Source organism: Panthera uncia, assembly GCF_023721935.1.
Source record: "Panthera uncia isolate 11264 chromosome A1 unlocalized genomic scaffold, Puncia_PCG_1.0 HiC_scaffold_17, whole genome shotgun sequence".
NCBI classification, from domain to species: domain Eukaryota; kingdom Metazoa; phylum Chordata; class Mammalia; order Carnivora; family Felidae; genus Panthera; species Panthera uncia.
Window position 1 is genome coordinate 15,516,241 of NW_026057577.1, and position 19,620 is coordinate 15,535,860.

Genomic DNA, 19,620 nt, shown 5'->3' on the forward strand with positions numbered 1-19,620 from the left:
TGTCATTTGCAAATATCTTTTCCCATTCCGTTGGTTGCCTTTTAGTTTTGTTGGTTGTTTCCTTTGCTGTGCAGAAGCTTTTTATCTTCATAAGGTCCCAGTAATTCACTTTTGCTTTTAATTCCCTTGCCTTTGGGGATGTGCCGAGTAAGAGATTGCTACGGCTGAGGTCAGAGAGGTCTTTTCCTGCTTTCTCCTCTAAGGTTTTGATGGTTTCCTGTCTCACATTCAGGTCCTTTATCCATTTTGAGTTTATTTTTGTGAATGGTGTGAGAAAGTGGTCTAGTTTCAACCTTCTGCATGTTGCTGTCCAGTTCTCCCAGCACCATTTGTTAAAGAGACTGTCTTTTTTCCATTGGATGTTCTTTCCTGCTTTGTCAAAGATGAGTTGGCCATACGTTTGTGGGTCTAGTTCTGGGGTTTCTATTCTATTCCATTGGTCTATGTGTCTGTTTTTATGCCAATACCATGCTGACTTGATGATGACAGCTTTGTAGTAGAGGCTAAAGTCTGGGATTGTGATGCCTCCTGCTTTGGTCTTCTTCTTCAAAATTACTTTGGCTATTCGGGGCCTTTTGTGGTTCCATATGAATTTTAGGATTGCTTGTTCTAGTTTCGAGAAGAATGCTGGTGCAATTTTGATTGGGATTGCATTGAATGTGTAGATAGCTTTGGGTAGTATTGACATTTTGACAATATTTATTCTTCCAATCCATGAGCAGGGAATGTCTTTCCATTTCTTTATATCTTCTTCAATTACCTGCATAAGCTTTCTATAGTTTTCAGCATACAGATCTTTTACATCTTTGGTTAGATTTATTCCTAGGTATTTTATGCTTCTTGGTGCAATTGTGAATGGGATCAGTTTCTTCATTTGTCTTTCTGTTGCTTCATTGTTAGTGTATAAGAATGCAACTGATTTCTGCACATTGATTTTGTATCCTGCAACTTTGCTGAATTCATGTATCAGTTCTAGCAGACTTTTGGTGGAGTCTATCGGATTTTCCATGTATAATATCATGTCATCTGCAAAAAGCGAAAGCTTGACTTCGTCTTTGCCAATTTTGATGCCTTTGATTTCCTTTTGTTGTCTGATTGCTGATGCTAGAACTTCCAGCACTATATTAAACAGCAGCGGTGACAGTGGGCATCCCTGTCGTGTTCCTGATCTCAGGGAAAAAGCTCTCAGTTTTTCCCCGTTGAGGATGATGTTAGCTGTGGGCTTTTCATAAATGGCCTTTATGATCTTTAAGTATGTTCCTTCTATCCCGACTTTCTCAAGGGTTTTTATTAAGAAAGGGTGCTGGATTTTGTCAAAGGCCTTTTCTGCATCGATTGACAGGATCATATGGTTCTTCTCTTTTTTTTTGTTAATGTGATGTATCACGTTGATCGATTTGCGAATGTTGAACCAGCCCTGCATCCCAGGAATGAATCCCACTTGATCATGGTGAATAATTCTTTTTATATGCTGTTGAATTCGATTTGCTAGTATCTTATTAAGAATTTTTGCATCCATATTCATCAGGGATATTGGCCTGTAGTTCTCTTTTTTTACTGGGTCTCTGTCTGGTTTAGGAATCAAAGTAATACTGGCTTCATAGAATGAGTCTGGAAGTTTTCCTTCCCTTTCTATTTCTTGGAATAGCTTGAGAAGGATAGGTATTATCTCTGCTTTAAATGTCTGGTAGAACTCCCCTGGGAAGCCATCTGGTCCTGGACTCTTATTTGTTGGGAGATTTTTGATAACCGATTCAATTTCTTCGCTGGTTATGGGTCTGTTCAAGCTTTCTATTTCCTCCTGATTGAGTTTTGGAAGAGTGTGGGTGTTTAGAAATTTGTCCATTTCTTCCAGGTTGTCCAATTTGCTGGCATATAATTTTTCATAGTATTCCCTGATAATTGTTTGTATCTCTGAGGGATTGGTTGTAATCATTCCATTTTCATTCATGATTTTATCTATTTGGGTCATCTCCCTTTTCTTTTTGAGAAGCCTGGCTAGAGGTTTGTCAATTTTGTTTATTTTTTCAAAAAACCAACTCTTGGTTTCGTTGATCTGCTCTACAGTTTTTTTAGATTCTATATTGTTTATTTCTGCTCTGATCTTTATTATTTCTCTTCTTCTGCTGGGTTTAGGCTGCCTTTGCTGTTCTGCTTCTATTTCCTTTAGGTGTGCTGTTAGATTTTGTATTTGGGATTTTTCTTGTTTCTTGAGATAGGCCTGGATTGCAATGTATTTTCCTCTCAGGACTGCCTTCGCTGCATCCCAAAGCGTTTGGATTGTTGTATTTTCATTTTCGTTTGTTTCCATGTATATTTTAATTTCTTCTCTAATTGCCTGGTTGACCCACTCATTCGTTAGTAGGGTGTTCTTTAACCTCCATGCTTTTGGAGGTTTTCCAGACTTTTTCCTGTGGTTGATTTCAAGCTTCATAGCATTGTGGTCTGAAAGTATGCATGGTATAATTTCAATTCTTGTAAACTTATGAAGGGCTGTTTTGTGACCCAGTATATGATCTATCTTGGAGAATGTTCCATGTGCACTCGAGAAGAAAGTATATTCTGTTGCTTTGGGATGCAGAGTTCTAAATATATCTGTCAAGTCCATCTGATCCAATGTATCATTCAGGGCCCTTGTTTCTTTATTGACTGTGTGTCTAGATGATCTATCCATTTCTGTAAGTGGGGTGTTAAAGTCCCCTGCAATGACCACATTCTTATCAATAAGGTTGCTTATGTTTATGAGTAATTGTTTTATATATCTGGGGGCTCGGGTATTCGGCGCATAGACATTTATAATAGTTAGCTCTTCCTGGTGGATAGACCCTGTGATTATTATATAATGCCCTTCTTCATCTCTTGTTACAGCCTTTAATTTAAAGTCTAGTTTGTCTGATATAAGTATGGCTACTCCAGCTTTCTTTTGGCTTCCAGGAGCATGATAAATAGTTCTCCATCCCCTCACTCTCAATCTCAAGGTGTCCTCAGATCTAAAATGAGTCTCTTGTAGACAGCAAATAGATGGGTCTTGTTTTTTTATCCATTCTGATACCCTATGTCTTTTAGTTGGCGCATTTAATCCATTTACATTCAGTGTTATTATAGAAAGATATGGGTTTAGAGTCATTGTGATGTCTGTATGTTTTATGCTTGTAGTGATGTCTCTGGTACTTTGTCTCACAGGATCCCCCTTAGGATCTCTTGTAGGGCTGGTTTCGTGGCGACAAATTCCTTCAGTTTTTGTTTGTTTGGGAAGACCTTTATCTCTCCTTCTATTCTAAATGACAGACTTGCTGGATAAAGGATTCTCGGCTGCATATTTTTTCTGTTTAGCACACTGTAGATATCGTGCCAAGCCTTTCTGGCCTGCCAAGTTTCAAAGGAGAGATCAGTCACGAGTCTTATAGGTCTCCCTTTATAAGTGAGGGCACGTTTATCCCTTGCTGCTTTCAGAATTTTCTCTTTATCCTTGTATTTTGCCAGTTTCACTATGATATGTCGTGCAGAAGATCGATTCAAGTTACGTCTGAAGGGAGTTCTCTGTGCCTCTTGGATTTCAATGCCTTTTTCCTTCCCCAGTTCAGGGAAGTTCTCAGCTATTAATTTGTTCAAGTACCCCTTCAGCACCTTTCCCTCTCTCTTCCTCCTCTGGGATACCAATTATGCGTATATTATTTTTTTTTAGTGTATCACTTAGTTCTCTAATTTTCCCCTCATACTCCTGGATTTTTTTATCTCTCTTTCTTTCAGCTTCCTCTTTCTCCATAACTTTATCTTCTAGTTCACCTATTCTCTCCTCTGCCTCTTCAAGCCAAGCCATCGTGGATTCCATTTTGTTTTGCATTTCGTTTAAAGCGTTTTTCAACTCCTCGTGACTGTTCCTTAGTCCCTCGATCTTTGTGGCAAGAGATTCTCTGCTGTCCTGTATACTGTTTTCAAGCCCAGCGATTAATTTTATGACTATTATTCTAAATTCACTTTCTGTTATATTATTTAAATCCTTTTTGATCAGTTCATTAGCTGTTGTTATTTCCTGGAGATTCTTCTGAGGGGAATTCTTCCGTTTGGTCATTTTAGAGAGTCCCTTGCGTGGTGAGGACCTGCAGTGCACTTCCCCTGTGCTGTGGTGTATAACTGGAGTTAGTGGGCGGGGCCGCAGTCCGACCCGATGTCTGCCCCCAGCCCACTGCTGGGGCCACAGTCAGACTGGTGTGTGCCTTCTCTTCCCCTCTCCTAGGGGCGGGATTCACTGTGGGGTGGCGTGGCCCGTCTGGGCTACTTGCACACTGCCAGGCTTGTGTTGCTGGGGATCTGGCGTATTAGCTGGGGTGGGTAGGCAAGGTGCACGGGGGGTGGAGGGGCAGGCTTAGCTCGCTTCTCCTTAGGTGATCCACTCCAGGAGGAGCCCTGTGGCAGCGGGAGGGAGTCAGATCCGCTGCCGGAGGTTTGGCTCCGCAGAAGCACAGAGTTGGGTGTTTGCGCGGAGCGAGCAAGTTCCCTGGCAGGAACTGGTTCCCTTTGGGATTTTGGCTGGGGGATGGGCGGGGGAGATGGCGCTGGCGCCTTTGTTCCCCGCCAAGCTGAGCTCTGCCGTCCGGGGGCTCAGCAGCTCTCCCTCCCTTTGTCCTCCAGCCTTCCCGCTTTCCGCGCAGAGCTGTTAACTTCTGACCTCCCAGACGCTAAGTCGCGCTTGCTGTCGGAACACAGTCCGTCCGGCCCCTCCGCTTTTGCCAGCCAGACTCGGGGGCTCTGCTTGGCCGGCGAGCCGCCCCTCCGCCCCGGCTCCCTCCCGCCAGTCCGTGGAGCGCGCACCGCCTCGCCGCCCTTCCTACCCTCTTCCGTGGGCCTCTAGTCTGCGCTTGACTCCGGAGACTCCCTTCTGCTAATCCTCTGGCTGTTTTCTGGGTTCTTTAGGCAGGTGTAGGTGGAATCTAAGTGATCGGCAGGACGCGTTGTGAGCCCCGCGTCCTCCTACACCGCCATCTTCCGGAACTCCTATACATTCACTTTAAAATTTACATTAATTGAGGGGCGCCTGGGTGGCTCAGTTGGTTAAGTGTCCGACTTCGGCTCAGGTCATGATATCACAGTTCATGAGTTACAAGCCCCACATCGGTGTCCATGCTGATAGCTCAGAGCCTGGAGCCTACTTCAAATTCTGCATCTCCCTCTCTGCCCCTCCACTGACCACATTCTGTCTCTCTCTCTCTCAAAAATAAATAAACATTAAAAAAAATAAAATTTATATTAATTGAGAGTTCATCCTCTGGTAAAAGAAAACACATTTGTTGTATTTTTATTAATATTTTTCAGTATCAATTTATTTGATATCACCATTAATTTTATACATCTAAATATAGGTCTAGATACACATATAGAGGTTATCTTTCCTCATCGATCTGTGTGGGTTTGGTTAGTGACTTTTGCACCTTTAAGAGGAAATGTTCCTTTTTTATTTTCCCCTGTGATCAGACTTGTGTCTTGTGGGCAAAAAGTTATACGGAATAAGTTTATAATCAGAAATATCTCAAGACACAAGCTACAGCAAACTCCAGCCCCAGCCCCCCCATCAGTCTTCTGGGAGCACACAGGAATGCTCCCATGCACCCATCACCTGCAGCCTGGATGGCAAAAGTAGCTTCTGTCCAGACTGTGGAATTCTCAAGCTGCTGTGATCACCTTCTCCCACTGGACTGTGATCTCCTTCATGGCAGGAATTATTTTCACTCTTCTGAATGTTCAAGGTCTTAACACAATGGGCAAAACTGGTGTTCAGTTATTTATTTCTAGAATGGAGGCATGACTAGATACTACAGTAAATAGGCAGAGGAGCTCCTGTCATCCAAGGAAGGGATTCAACTAACTCTGCCTGTAGGGTATCCATCCTGCAGCCTCTTGGAGAGTCCAAAATTAGGGATGCCATCTAGTAATCCAACATTCTGGATTGTCTTGGGAAGGAGGGGTGGTTTATTATGCTAAACACATGTCCTTGTACTTGGTACTAAATTTGTTCATTCCATGGAATTAAAAGTGTTTTTAGTCAGTGCAGTATTGAAGACAGTTTATAAGAAAATGCCACGGGTTTCCCATGATCTTGGTAGCTCTGATAACGCTTTGAATATAAAACATAAGGGAAGTTGAGATACAAATAGTTCTTTTTTGTCAAACAAAAGAAAGTCAGAACAAAGAGTTATCTCCTTCAGATTCCGAGAGCAGTAGTAATTATCTGTGGGTGTCAAGAAATCACAGTTGCATTTTTCCTTTGAAAGCCTTATGTGGTGGCACAGCTGGAGGTGAACAATGAGGCCTTAGCTATTTAAAGGTCATGGGATGGGGGGCAGTCACGTGTGCACAATGTTCCTTAATACTCGACAATTTGTGGATTTTTTTTTAAGTTTGTTCATTTTGAGAGAGACAGAGATAGCACAACTTGGGGAGGAAACAGAGAGAGGGAGAGGGAGAGAATCCCAAGCAGGCTCTGCACTGCCAGCACAGAGCCCGGTGCAGGGTTCTGAGAACCCATGAAGCCCTGAGATCGTGACCTGAGCTGAAACTAAGAGTCGGATGCTTAACTGACTGAGCCACCCAGGTGCCCCATATGGATATTTTTTTTAAAAAGGTATATAAAAATGATGTAAGCTAACAATTGTAAAATGCTCAGAACCAGAATCCTACCATTTTCTCTTGACTCTTGGCAAATAGAAATGGCGTGCCAAGGGAACTCAGACCTCTGTCATTATCATGAGTTCTTACTGTGTTGCTTGTATTCCTTAACCATTCTTATTTTAGTATGTTTAACATTTTACAGTGTAGTATGTTTTAATAGTTAATAATGGCTTGGACAGGATAGAAAGTATGGGAGCCCTTGCTGTTGGTTTTAGTCTTTGGGAGGAGGGTAATGGAGAGGTCGTATCTGTTGCCCTTCCTGACTGACATATCCGCTCTGCAGGACAGAAACTATCTGTGCCAAGTTCCCATACAGCAGAGCTAAATCCAGGGCTCTACATAGTCCGAGGGCTCCTTTGAGAATGTCCATGACAAGCTACCTAGTCCTCCTGCCCACCTGTGCAGGAACTTTACCACCATGGTTTATAGGAGAGCAGCAAAATGTCTTTTCCATTTTCCACGTTTGTCCCCTAGATTGTTCCTGTTAGTTAGGACAGCAGCTAATCAACCCACTAAAAGCCCTCTTTGGTCCCAGAACACCAGTGAAATTTCTCTTAGCCAAGATCACCAGTGGCATCTTTATCACTATATGATCAATGTCCTATCTTGAAATTGACTCCTTCCTTGATTTCTAAAATGTCACCCACCATTCTTTAACTTGAGTCCTTTCTTTCTTCACTTTGCTTTCTTCTTGCCAAATATATCTGCAACTCCAAGATTCTCCACTTGCCCCCTATGCCATACACTGAGGACTTCAAAACTGGTGTCTTCAGAAGAATACTGTCTTCAAAGCTCCACATCTGTGTTCACCTTCCTACCATATAACTGCATCTGGGTATCCTGCAGGCAACGCAAAATCCCAATGTGTCTAAGAAAGGAATTCAGTCTCCTCTCCACAAACCTGTACTGTTCCTCTTCTTTGTTAGCTGTCATTCATACCACCTTGTAGACACCCTTTGTACTCTTTTTAAAAATTTTTTTAATGTTTATTTTTGAGAGAGAGAGAGAGAATGAGTGGAGGAGGGGCAGAGGGAAAGGGAGGCACAGAATCCAAAGCAGGCTTCAGGCTCTGAGTTGTCAGCACAGAGCCCAACACAGAGCTGGAACTCACGAACCGTGAGATCATGACCTGAACCAAAGTCTAACTGACTGAGCCATCCAGTCACCCTTGCAGACACCCTTTGTAACAAGATGGGAGAGTATCGCTTAAGTGCTTGAAATAGTTTATCTGTAAAACGAGAACAATGTTTGCCTTGCAGAATCGCTGTGAAGATAGGTAGTCGACTTGACAAACGCCGTTGTTTTAAAAATATTTATTGCTCTATGTTTAATGGATTCAGATTAAATGAAGATTTTCTAGAGACAAATAATTGAATAAGTTGACTAGTAGACTCTTCTGTAAGTTTATTTTTAGAACCATTAAGAAAACTTGTAAATACGTAAAATGCAGGAAGTCTCTGATTAAAGATTAGACTAAAAGGTAAGAATAATACAAAAAAAAAACCCTCTAGAAACTATCTAAATGTCCCAAAACAAGTTTAAGTAAACTATAGAATATCATTTCAGTGGACTATTAGGCATATATTAAATATGGTAGAAATAAACTTATAATTTAAAATCACATGAAGAAATTATGGTATAAAAGTACATGTATTGTTTGGTCAAATTATGCATAAAAAGAGCATTGCATAAAAAATAAATTTCAAAATGCATATTGTAACTATATATGATAGCTGAGCTAACTTTTAAAAGTCTTTTTATTGTTCCTCACTTTTATAATTTAGAAAATCAAATCAAACTGCTAAAGCAGCAGTCTCTGATCTAGAAACAAAATAAGTATAAATATTTAAACAGGTTATAATATTTTGAGATAGTAACAGTGAAAATCTTATTTTTTTTTCAAAATGACTTTTTTACACAGTTGCCCAGAAACATTTTCATATATATATATATATATATATATATATACACATATATATATTTACACATTCATATATATATATATACACATACATACATACATATATACATATATATATAAACACAAAAACAGCAAATGACGTTTCCTCTATTGTCCTACAAAGAGGCAGTTTTTAAGTTATTACATTTTAATGAAACAATTAGGAAGTGATCTTAGAGGATAGTTTTCCAGTGATGGCAAATCATACCTGTCGGATTATGCTAAATTCCCAGATGGTCTCCCTCTTTAAACAATAAATGAAAGGGGATAGTTTGGAATCATCTGTGATCTTGAGCTTTTCTGGTTTTGTTTACTCTTGGGAATTCATGTTGGCAGGTTCATGAAGAGCATGTATTCAGACTCTACAGGGAAACACTTTATCTGTCTGTCAAACTGAACAGAGTATTTCTCCACATCTGGGCAAAGTAACCTATCCATATGCTCAAATACCTCGTGTTAACATGTTTATACTCACCAAATTCTTACTGCAACCGTATATTACTATTGAATCATTTGTTAGTGATTATGTTTGGAGCCCACATGTATTTGATAATCTTTACTGCAAAGCTATAAGCATTTTCAGAATGAATAACCCAAGCTTTAATTTGGTGCTTATATAGCCAAGAATGCCTTGACTACCAGGTGTTCAGTGCATTTATGCTTTTCCTCTACCTCCTCAAAGTCATTTCATTTTAACAGATGCTGCGGGAGACCATTCTCTCCTATGGCTCGAATCGGTGGGGCTCCAAGAGCATATTTTGCAGATGCACTGCTCATGATTAAATCCTTTTGAATTCTAAATTGCCACAGTGTAAAGCTTCCTCTAAGTTCCCTAGACTATGGAGAAATCCATCTAGGACTGGGAGATTTGAACATGTAAATTGACTTCGGGCAAGGATGCACCCTTTCGTTTGCTGGTATAGCACCAGAAAACAAATGTTATCATGAACATAAATGGTTTCTGAAATGAGATATTTGTGGGTTTGTGTTTAGATTTTGACACACTCTGGCTATGTGGCTACATAGGTAAATTGGTATATCTCTCTGAGCCCTTGTCTCCCCATCTTCTGAAGTGGCAGAATAACATTTATTTTTTAACATAATTTTGATAATTAAAATGAGCAGACACATGAAGACATTTAGCACTGTGGACAACAATTTTAAGATCCTCCCTAATGTTTTTTTGTGTGTCTAGTACAAGACTAATATGGCACCAGTAGGTGATTCAAGCAGTTCTCCATTCACTGGGTTTGCGTGTCTGTTTGCTTATTGTCTGTCTCCCCTCCGTAAAATTACGAGTTTCACAAGACCAAATATTTTGCTCAAACGTTGATGTTTGACTGAATAAATAAATGAATGAAATGTCCTCTGATTTAAGTCTTACAGCTGCTTAGTAAGTGGCTACATGATATGAGTGGAGAGGCTCAAGGGGCGTCCTTTGTGATGGGGTAGCATAAGCAAAGGCAGGAAATGAGAAACAGCATGGTTTCTGGAGAAACCACCATGGGTTTCATATGCCTGGGTTGTGAACAGTAAGGTGGGGAGGAGCAATGTGTTATGGACCCTGCCAAGAAATGAACTTTATTCTGTAGTTCAGCGGCTTTCAGTATCTGCTGTGCTGACCCACATGAGTTCCTCAGAGTACCTCACAACTGGCAAGGAAGTGAAGAGGAACCCATGTGGACAGGGCTTTATCCTAGAAGATTCATTTTCCCCCCAAATCCCAGGATACGGTGCCAACCAGAACTGTTTTTATTTCTTTAACATATTTTGAGTAATATTTTTAGGGTTTTGAGTTATGGTTTATTTTTATGAATACTTCTACTACATTATAATAGGTAGAAAAATACGATTTTAATGGCAACTCTGGAGTGTTTGATGCAGAGGAATGGTATGGAAACCTCTGTATTTTTGTTAGCTCACCGTAGCAGCTCTCTGAAGGGTACATTTTCGGGCTTCTAAAGTAGGTATCATAGTGAGTCAGTACAATCATAGGTGGAAAACACCAGAGGCACCCGTAGATTTTAGTACGAAGATATGGAACATTTAAGGTCCTACAAACTTGGAACAGCTTGTGGAATGTTCTGTGGTGGGTGTTCAACTAAAAGTTGGGTAGATGAATCCAAAGCTCAGGGAAACTTCTGGGCTGAATTTCAAATTTCATAGATGTGAGTGTGTTTTACATAAAGGCAAAATTACAAGAGTAACTAAAAATAACCAATAAGGTTCACTTAGAAGACAGCAGTGGACCAAGGGTGGATCCTTGAAAGTAATTGCCTTTTCAGAGATCAGGGTAGGATAAAGAGCCCAGCAAGGAGGTACAGAAGTAATAGTAACTGACATACAAAGGAAACTATGACAGTTTCATCAACATCAATGGAAGCCAAGGGCATGTGGAGTTTAAGAAAAGATGAGTGAATGTGAAATGTTAAATGTCTGGTGGATTTATCAAACAGGGAGTCAAAATTATAAATCACACATATGAGAAATAAAATTATTGTTTACCCTGAGATGTTTTTCTAGTGCTCCTGTATCCTCTGAATTTGACTTTTCCTTATGCTTACCAGAGAATCTTTTGTTCTTTTATTGGCTCTGGACTCATTCATGCCCTTACCCAGACTGAAAAGTGTACATATGGTGATCAGAATTAATCCTTTTCTCTTCTGTGAAGGGTGAATGTATCACTAAAACATAAATTATGCACCAGAACAAAGTAGCATTAAGCGTGAGCCCTTTAGGAAAATGTTTAGAGCATGGTGTTTGGATTTCATAACGTTGGTGGAAAAGTTGAGATAAAAGGCATACTTCATAATTCACCAGATCTGAGGAGTGAGCAAGAATTCCTTGTGCTTGGATCTGATAGAACGTTCCCCTTGAAAAGATAGAGACCTGTGTTGACATCAGACATTTGTATCTACGAGTGTACAGTAGGTTAAAATGTGTTATATTTTCTGGGTCCATAGTGAAGAATTATGCAATCTATCAGCAATCTTCAGAAATGTTCTTCAGTCATACCAGAAGCTCTGAGAATAATGATTTGGGCTGCCCATGTTATGGAGTTGGGGAGGATGCTGTTTCAGTGGTGTGTCTGATCTGGCTCACACCTACTCGTAAAAGCCGATGATTCACACACACCTTTTCTCAGCTCCCCATCCAGTGATGTCATGTTGATAGCTTGAAATCAACCATTGTGGGAGTGTTTACCCCGTCGAAGTTGGCAAAGACCACACATCTTTCTTTTTCTTTTTTTCTTTTTTTTCCTTTTTTCTGGAGAGCTACTTGTTACAATGTCACTGGTACTTCTATGACAGTAGAGACAGGTCGATGTGATTGACATTTATCTGCTCCTTTTATAGGGTTCTCTTCACACTCTGCTGCACCGAAACACAGTTGCTCAAGGCAAGTGTGTCCCTTCTTAATTCCAATGAGATGGAAATGAAAGCACATTATGCAGTGAGTAGGTAGACCCAATTCTGCAGAATGCCCACCCATTCATTACTGTACCATATTGATGTGTGCAGGCTCATAATCACCTTTGATTTCATTGTTCCACTCAACTTGTTCTTTCCATTATAGAGTTTGTGCCAAATTTTTTGCCTGTATTACTAAAAATTATTGACATTTTTCTTGCAGTGGCTCGAGCAGGTCTGTAATCATGAACAGCATTGGACCTATGCTCAGCTTTGTAAGAAGTGATCTCCTCCAGTAGCTTTGTACACAACTGGGAAGCATCTATGACTTTCGTAGCGTAATGACTTCAAAACCTTTTGCATACAGATTACACAGCTTTCCCATAGTTTTCCCGAACTGGTAAAAGGGCTCTGACAATGTGTCCTTTAGCTTGGAAAAAAAAAAATGAAGACATTACCAAGTAAAATGTTTTTATTCTAGCTTGAATGTTAAAGTGTACTTATAAGTTACATGTATTTCATGTCAACTTATATCATCCTTTAATTAAAATTGTAAGTGTGTGTAGCAGGGATAGATCCTATTAATCCATTATAAAGTTGTCTGACTGATTTCCTTTCATCTTCCAATCTTTTCTTGATTTATTGAATTTCAAAATTACTTATTTATACTTAAGACTCTTTGTGTGAACTTCTAAGTAATGTGTTAGCTACTCAGGGACTTTACTCCTACATTTTGAATTCAAAGGATTTAATTTTCCTTTTTCAGCCACCCCTGCCTCAGTTTCCCCTTTTATAAAAGTACTCTCCTTTAAATAATGTTAAGTGTTTGAGTCGAGAATCTTCTATGCACATGTATACTGATTTTTAGAATACAAATTAAGGACTTAATTGGGAAAATTAGAATTAAAAAAAATTAGTTATTTGAGAAAATGAAGAATGTTTTCTCAAAGTAGCTTGGCAAATTTCTTGGCAATTCGTTTGTAACTAACTCATAGAAATCTCCAAATTTTAAATGTTAGAAACTTCAGAAAAGTAATTATTCAGTGATAAGGCATGGGTTTATAACCTTCACTCTTCTCTCCCATCATCTCAAATCTACTAGTTCTTTAAGAATTTTGTGTTTTGGGGCATCTGAGTGGCTCAGTCTGTTGAGTACCTGACTCTTGATTTCGGCTCAGGTCATGATCCCAGGGTCATGAGATCACGTTTGGTTCCGTGCTGAGTGTGAGCCTGCTTGGGATTCTCTCCCTCTCCTCTTCTCCCCGTCTCTCCCACTCATGGTCTCTCTCATGAATGAATGAATGAATGAATGAATGAATTTTGTGTTTGTTTAGATTCTGAGACACACAGAAGAGGAAAAAAAAAGAAAAAATGGCTTCTTTTACACTTGAAAGATAGAATGATTAACATGCATTGAATTTTAATATTGGTCTGTCTTTGTGCTTTAAAAATAAACCTCTTACGCTTCCAGCTACCCTTGTCTGCTTGAGCCTGGTTCCACAGGCTGTAGCGCAGAACATCATAATTTTAAGGAGTTTAGAAGGAGAAGGGTAGGCACAAGTAAAGACATTGGTTTTGTTTTATTTCTTTTGCAAACCAGAATTTTAAAATGATTAAAATACATCCAACCAAATGTCTGAATCACATTGTTTGGGGCAATTTGAGAAAGAAAGCACTCAAGGGCTGTGTTTTTGTCTGGCTCCTGATGGTTACACGCTTACATCTGAAAGGATAAAATATGCTTTAGAAAGTCTGTAGTTGAAGCAGTTTTGAATACCCAGGATAATTCTAATGTGTGTTTTTAAAAGTTTCACCTTCAGAATATCTAGACAAATAATGATATTATACACACGTATACTAACTTAATACTGATGTCGGGCATTATATTCTAAAAGATTTTTAAAAACCTGTTGGCAAATGATTCAGGAATTAGGAAATATATGAAAGGGGAAAAAAAGCCAGGGAAAATGCCTTTGGGGGCAAAAGCTGTAGGAATTGGATATTAGGGAAGTAGAGAGAATCCCTGAGAGGGGAAAAAAAATGACTGGACAGAAATAAAACATTTTCTATATAGAAAATACAATATTTATAGTAATTACAATGAAGAATGATTGACATTACTTTTTAAAGCTTTGGGATATCAGTCATGCATCTACAGGAGCTCCTGGATATAACTGTGTGCTGATCTTTCATTTAATAAACCAGTTAACTCTGCCATTAAGTTGGAGGGTGAATGTAGAAATGAGGTTGAACTTGCCAGCCTGGTCTTTAGATTCTTTCAACCCAGATAGTATATCCTCGTAATACTTAAAGATCTATTCTCTTTATAAATGGGTTTAATATTGTGTTTTTACACATTCTTTTCTTTAATTATCTGAGGTTTGCTGTTGACTTTTCAGGTCATAATACCGACATGATTGTCCCCCACCTTTGTCCACCTGCCAAGCTTGACAACATCATCGTTGTGACTAAAAGCAAAGGAATGATTTTACATAGGTTAAAAGATCCTTTCAAACTGATTTTTAGGTCTACACCTAAGCCAAACCATTTTCAAACACGTGGGCTTGCAGCTTCTCCTAGATCTTACTTCTTTAGCACAAAGCTCAGAATTCGGCATACAATCTCGGTGGCTGCATTGGGGTACCAATTTGATTTGACTTTATCAGAGGGTGACTGACTGACTTGTGTTCAGTGTCAGTAATTACTGCTTTTAGCAGATACTTCCCTCCTGTAAAAGGCTATTTAGCAAACAACACAGAGCAGAGAGACAGGGCCACCTACTTAAGACCAGCTAAGATAAAGTAAAAGGCACAGAATTGATTAAATACTGACCTTTGCAGAGGAGATCCACTTCCCTGAATCTTTGTGCAACTTCATTAATACCTGCATATAAAAATGGTATTTCCATATTACAAGAACACTCTTCTGGGCGCTTGGCAAAAATAGACTAATAAGGCATCTTTCATGTTCTCAGGGAACATAAATAGAAATAAATAGTGGTAAGCAGTAGCAAGTGGTATAATTAGGCAGGTAAAATTTTGGTAAGCCATTCTTACAGAAGGTAGCAAAAGACATTGAAAACTGAAGTTTCTCTTTGAAGGGTTAGGCTAAGTATGCATCACAGAGAGCAATACTTTAGTAAGATGCTTATAAAAAAACATGCTTTGTTTATTATGAGTTGTTAGATACTTTATAAAAATTTGTAGTGTTGAAATTTTGCTCTCCTAAAATCATGCACATCCAAATTTGGATCATCAAGGCGTGTGCTGCCCTTAAAAGGCAGGACTGGGGTGCCTGGGTGACTCAGCCAGTTAAGCGTCTGACTGTTGGTTTTGACACAGCTCATGATTTCACCGTTTGTGAGTTTGAGCCCTGCATCCAGCTCTGAGCTGACAGAGTGGAGCCTGCTTGAGACTCTTCCTCTCCTTCTCTATCTGCCCCTCCCCCTTCTCCCTCTCTATCTCTCTCTCTCTCAACAATAAATAAATAACATTTAAAAAAAAAAAAGGCAGGGCTGAAATTGCAAATCTCAAGCCCTTATCCAGTTAGAAGAGAAAAGAATGGGTTACTTTTCTTTGTCCAACTCAACTCTGAGACTAAGTTGAAAAAAATACAGCTGTCAGGTCTGAGTTTTATATATAAAAATCAACTTCTTTGAACACTTAAGTATGAAGTTGGGACCAAAACCAAGTTTACAAGTAACTGAGAGTCTGTTTAGATTATCTTTACAGACGGATCTATTTCACATCATATGTACAATATCATACAGTGAGTTTAAGTGTGTCCTTGGAATACTTGCTAAAAAATCTTTTCTGCATTCTATTTTGGCCATAGGATACAGAGATCTTTGTCCTCTCATTAGGAAAAAAAAAACATTCTAAAAGTAGATAATTTTATAAGACAGTAGCATCTTAATTACGTTTTAAAATATTGGGATGTTTCATGTTGGTCAACCTTCCAGAAAGTTTGAAATTCCTATGAGTTTTGAGAAAACAGTATTCTGCAAGTAGTTTTTCAGTAAGCCTCAAATGAATTACTGGAAAATCTAAAACATATTTTGAAATCTGTGTAATAAATTAATCAAATTGGAAGGGGAAAACTCTTGATGTACTAAACTATTCTATGGCAAATATACGCACATGCTTAAATGGCCATATTATACTTCATAGGATTCTAGAATAATATCAATCTTGGGTGCTTTCATCCTAAACCTTGTTAACCCATTGGTGCAAACTCAGGGAATTCTTAAACTTATTCCCCACACTGCCTTCTAACCAAGCACGTGAGTCTGTTTTTGGCCTATCTTGTGCACTTGTCCTATTTTGTAACCCTGTACCAGTACCACAGTATCTTAATTACAATGGATCCGTAAAATGGGTTTATATATGGTAGCATAAGTCCTTGGTTCCCTTCTTATCTTGACTTAGACATTCTTAATCTTTTTCATTTCTATATAAATATTATAACCAGGTATTTACTTATTTATTTATTTATTTCCTCAAAAAAAAGACTCAGGATTTTGAAGCATTTTTTTCAATATATAGAATGATTTTAGGAAAAGTGACATTTTTAATATGTAGTATTCTAATCCAAAGCACCATAACCCCTCCATTTATTTAATTGTTCTTTAATTTCTTTTATAATAGCGTGTAGTTTTCTATGTAGAAGCCTTGAAAGTGTTTCTATACATAGATTCCTCCACATTGGATATACTCTGCTGGTATTAGAAATTACTTATTTTGTTATTATTTTTATTTCTCATTTGTTATTTCTTATATAGAGAATTATACTCATTTTACATGTTGACAAATTGTCTTCTTGCTAAATTCACTTATTTTTAATAATTTTTATGTAGATATTTTCATTTTTCTAAAGTCATGAAAGTTTCATTTCTTCACTCCCCATCCCTACAACTTTTATTTCTTCTTCAGTTATTGCAAAAGTTTGGCCCTTCAGGATAATGAGAATAGCAGTGGTGATAGTAAATACTTTTGTCTTCTTCCAGATTCCAGAGGGAACGTTTTCAGTATCTCACCATTAAGTGTGATGTTTCCTTGTTTTTTTTTTTTTGTTTTTGATTTTATTTTGCTAAGAGTTTATGCTTGTAATCATCAATGAGTGTTATTTGTTTTTTTCAAGTGAATTTTCTTTATCTATTGAGATGATCCCCCTTCCTATGATAGCATTGGTCTGTTTTGTCTACATTCATTTACATTTATGCTTTCTCAATTACTGCATTTTTAAAGATTTTTTAAAGATGTTTTATATTTATTTTGAGAGAGAGAGAGACATCATGAGTGGGGGAGGGGTGGAGAGAGAGGGAGAGAGAATCCGAAGAAGGCTCCACACTGTCAGTACAGAGCCTGATAAGGGGCTTGATCTCACAAATGGAGATCATGACCTGATCAGAAATCAAGAGTTGGATGCTCAACCAACTGAGCCACCCAGGAACCCCTCAATTACTACATTTTTAATGCATTGCTTTCAAAAAAATGTATCGAACTTGAATGTTTTTGATACAATGCATGTTTTTTTAACAATGAATAAACTAATTTACATTTATTGATTCAGTGTATATATTAGTTTGTGATTCTGTTGTCTTCTCTGTTTTTAATGCTTCTTATATTTTCAATGTTTTGTTATTTTTGTTTTATTTTCCCCATGAGTGCCTTTTTATAGTTTAGGGACTATACTGTCTGTTTTGCCTCGGGTAATTAATATTAAAAACTTTTTGTTTTATATTATACACAATATTCTTGTGTAAGTTCCTTTAATTTTTAATGCTGGCTACCACTTTGACCACTGGAGTTGCTAGTTTTAATTTTAAAGTTTTGGTAGTTGCTTTTTATAATTTGATGAAATAGATTGAAACCATATTTTTGTCATATATTCATGTAGTCAATACTTCTTGGTTTGTTTTAAAGGAAGATTAAAAAATGAATACATTCAAACTGTTTTCCATCTGTATTCATTTCCTATTGCTGTTTTCACAAATTATCACAAACTTACTAGCTTAAAACAGTGCAAAGTCATATCAGAGCTCTGGAATCTGCAAGTCAAAAATCAGTCTCACTGAGCTAAAGTCAAGGTATGAACAGGGCTGGTTCCCTATGGTCTGTGAGAGAGATACCATTTCCTTACCTTTTTAAGCTTCACAAGAGTGTCCATAGTCCTTAGGATATGAGCCCCTCCCAGCCAGCAATGGCATCTGTCCAGTCTCTGCTAACATCAAACCCGAGTGAATCCCCAGAATAATCTCATTGCAAGACCCTTAATTTAAACACATCTGCAAATCCTCTCTTCTAATTGTTGTCACGTAATGTAACAGATCTATAAGTTCCTCGGATTAGAACACAGATATTTTTTTGCCATTTATGTATTCTTTTTGAGAGAGAGAGAGAAAACAGGGGAGGGGCAGAGAGAGAGGGAGACAGAGAATCCCAAGCACGCTCTGCAGTGTCCGTGCAGAGCCCAATGTGGGGCTCAATCCCATGAACCGTGAGATCATGACCTGAGCTGAGATCAACAGTTGGATACTTAACTGACTGAATCATCCAGGCACCCCGGAACATAGACATTTTGGGGAGAGAAGGCAGGATTATTATATCTACCACACCTACTTTCCTTTTTTCTTCCTTTAATATTTTCTTCTCAAATATTCTTATATGGTTTATTTTCAAACATTTATCTTTTGGAGAAAGTCATGGAGAGGGCTTGACCTAAGAGCTGGACTGGGCAATCAGAGGGACTCCTCACCCTACCCCCAGTCTTTGGAATGTACATTCTGCCACTATTCTGATAATGGGAGCCCTTTTGAAGGACACATACTCGAGAGAGCAGTATGTTGTTGATACCACATGGATATTACATGTGAGTGAACCCAGTTAAGGCTTCCGTATAAAATTTTAAGATTCTGGTTGGCAGGTGCAAAGAGTTACTTGTCTTGTGGCCTCTCAAGGTAAGCCTGCTAAGTAAGTTCCATTCCTTATTAAACCTGCTTTCTACCAGTCTGTAGTGGTTGGATTCTCTCTTCATTCTCTCCTTACCCTCTGTGCACAGAGGTTAGTTTCAGATTTCACCCGGAGAAACTCCCCAGGTTGTGAACCAACAATCTCCTGTAATCCTGTTTCCCAATTGTTCCATCTTATACTTCAGTTAAACAACAACGACGATGATGACAGTGTTTCTTTTATTTTGTAATTAGTGAAATTCAGTTTTGAGAAGTTTTTGTTGTTTCATCCAAGACTATCTCACTAGTGCTCTGTTTCCTAGGTGATTTGTTTTTTTTTGGGAATGTGGACTATAGCTTTTATTGTGATGGTCAGCTTGGTTGGTATAGTAGTATTGGGTCACATTTTCTTTCCTTCAGAATTTTAAAGTTTAATGTGTTCTGCATTTGAATTAGTGGAGAAGTCTGAAGATAGCCTCATCTTTTTACAGCTGTAAATGTCTTTGCAAAATTTCTTCCTCCTTGAACTTCAATTATTTAATCAAGTTATATTTCATTGTTAATGGTTCTGTATCACAGTTCTTCCCTAGACAATGTTACTTGGGCTGCCTGGGTGGCTCAGTTGGTTAAGTGTC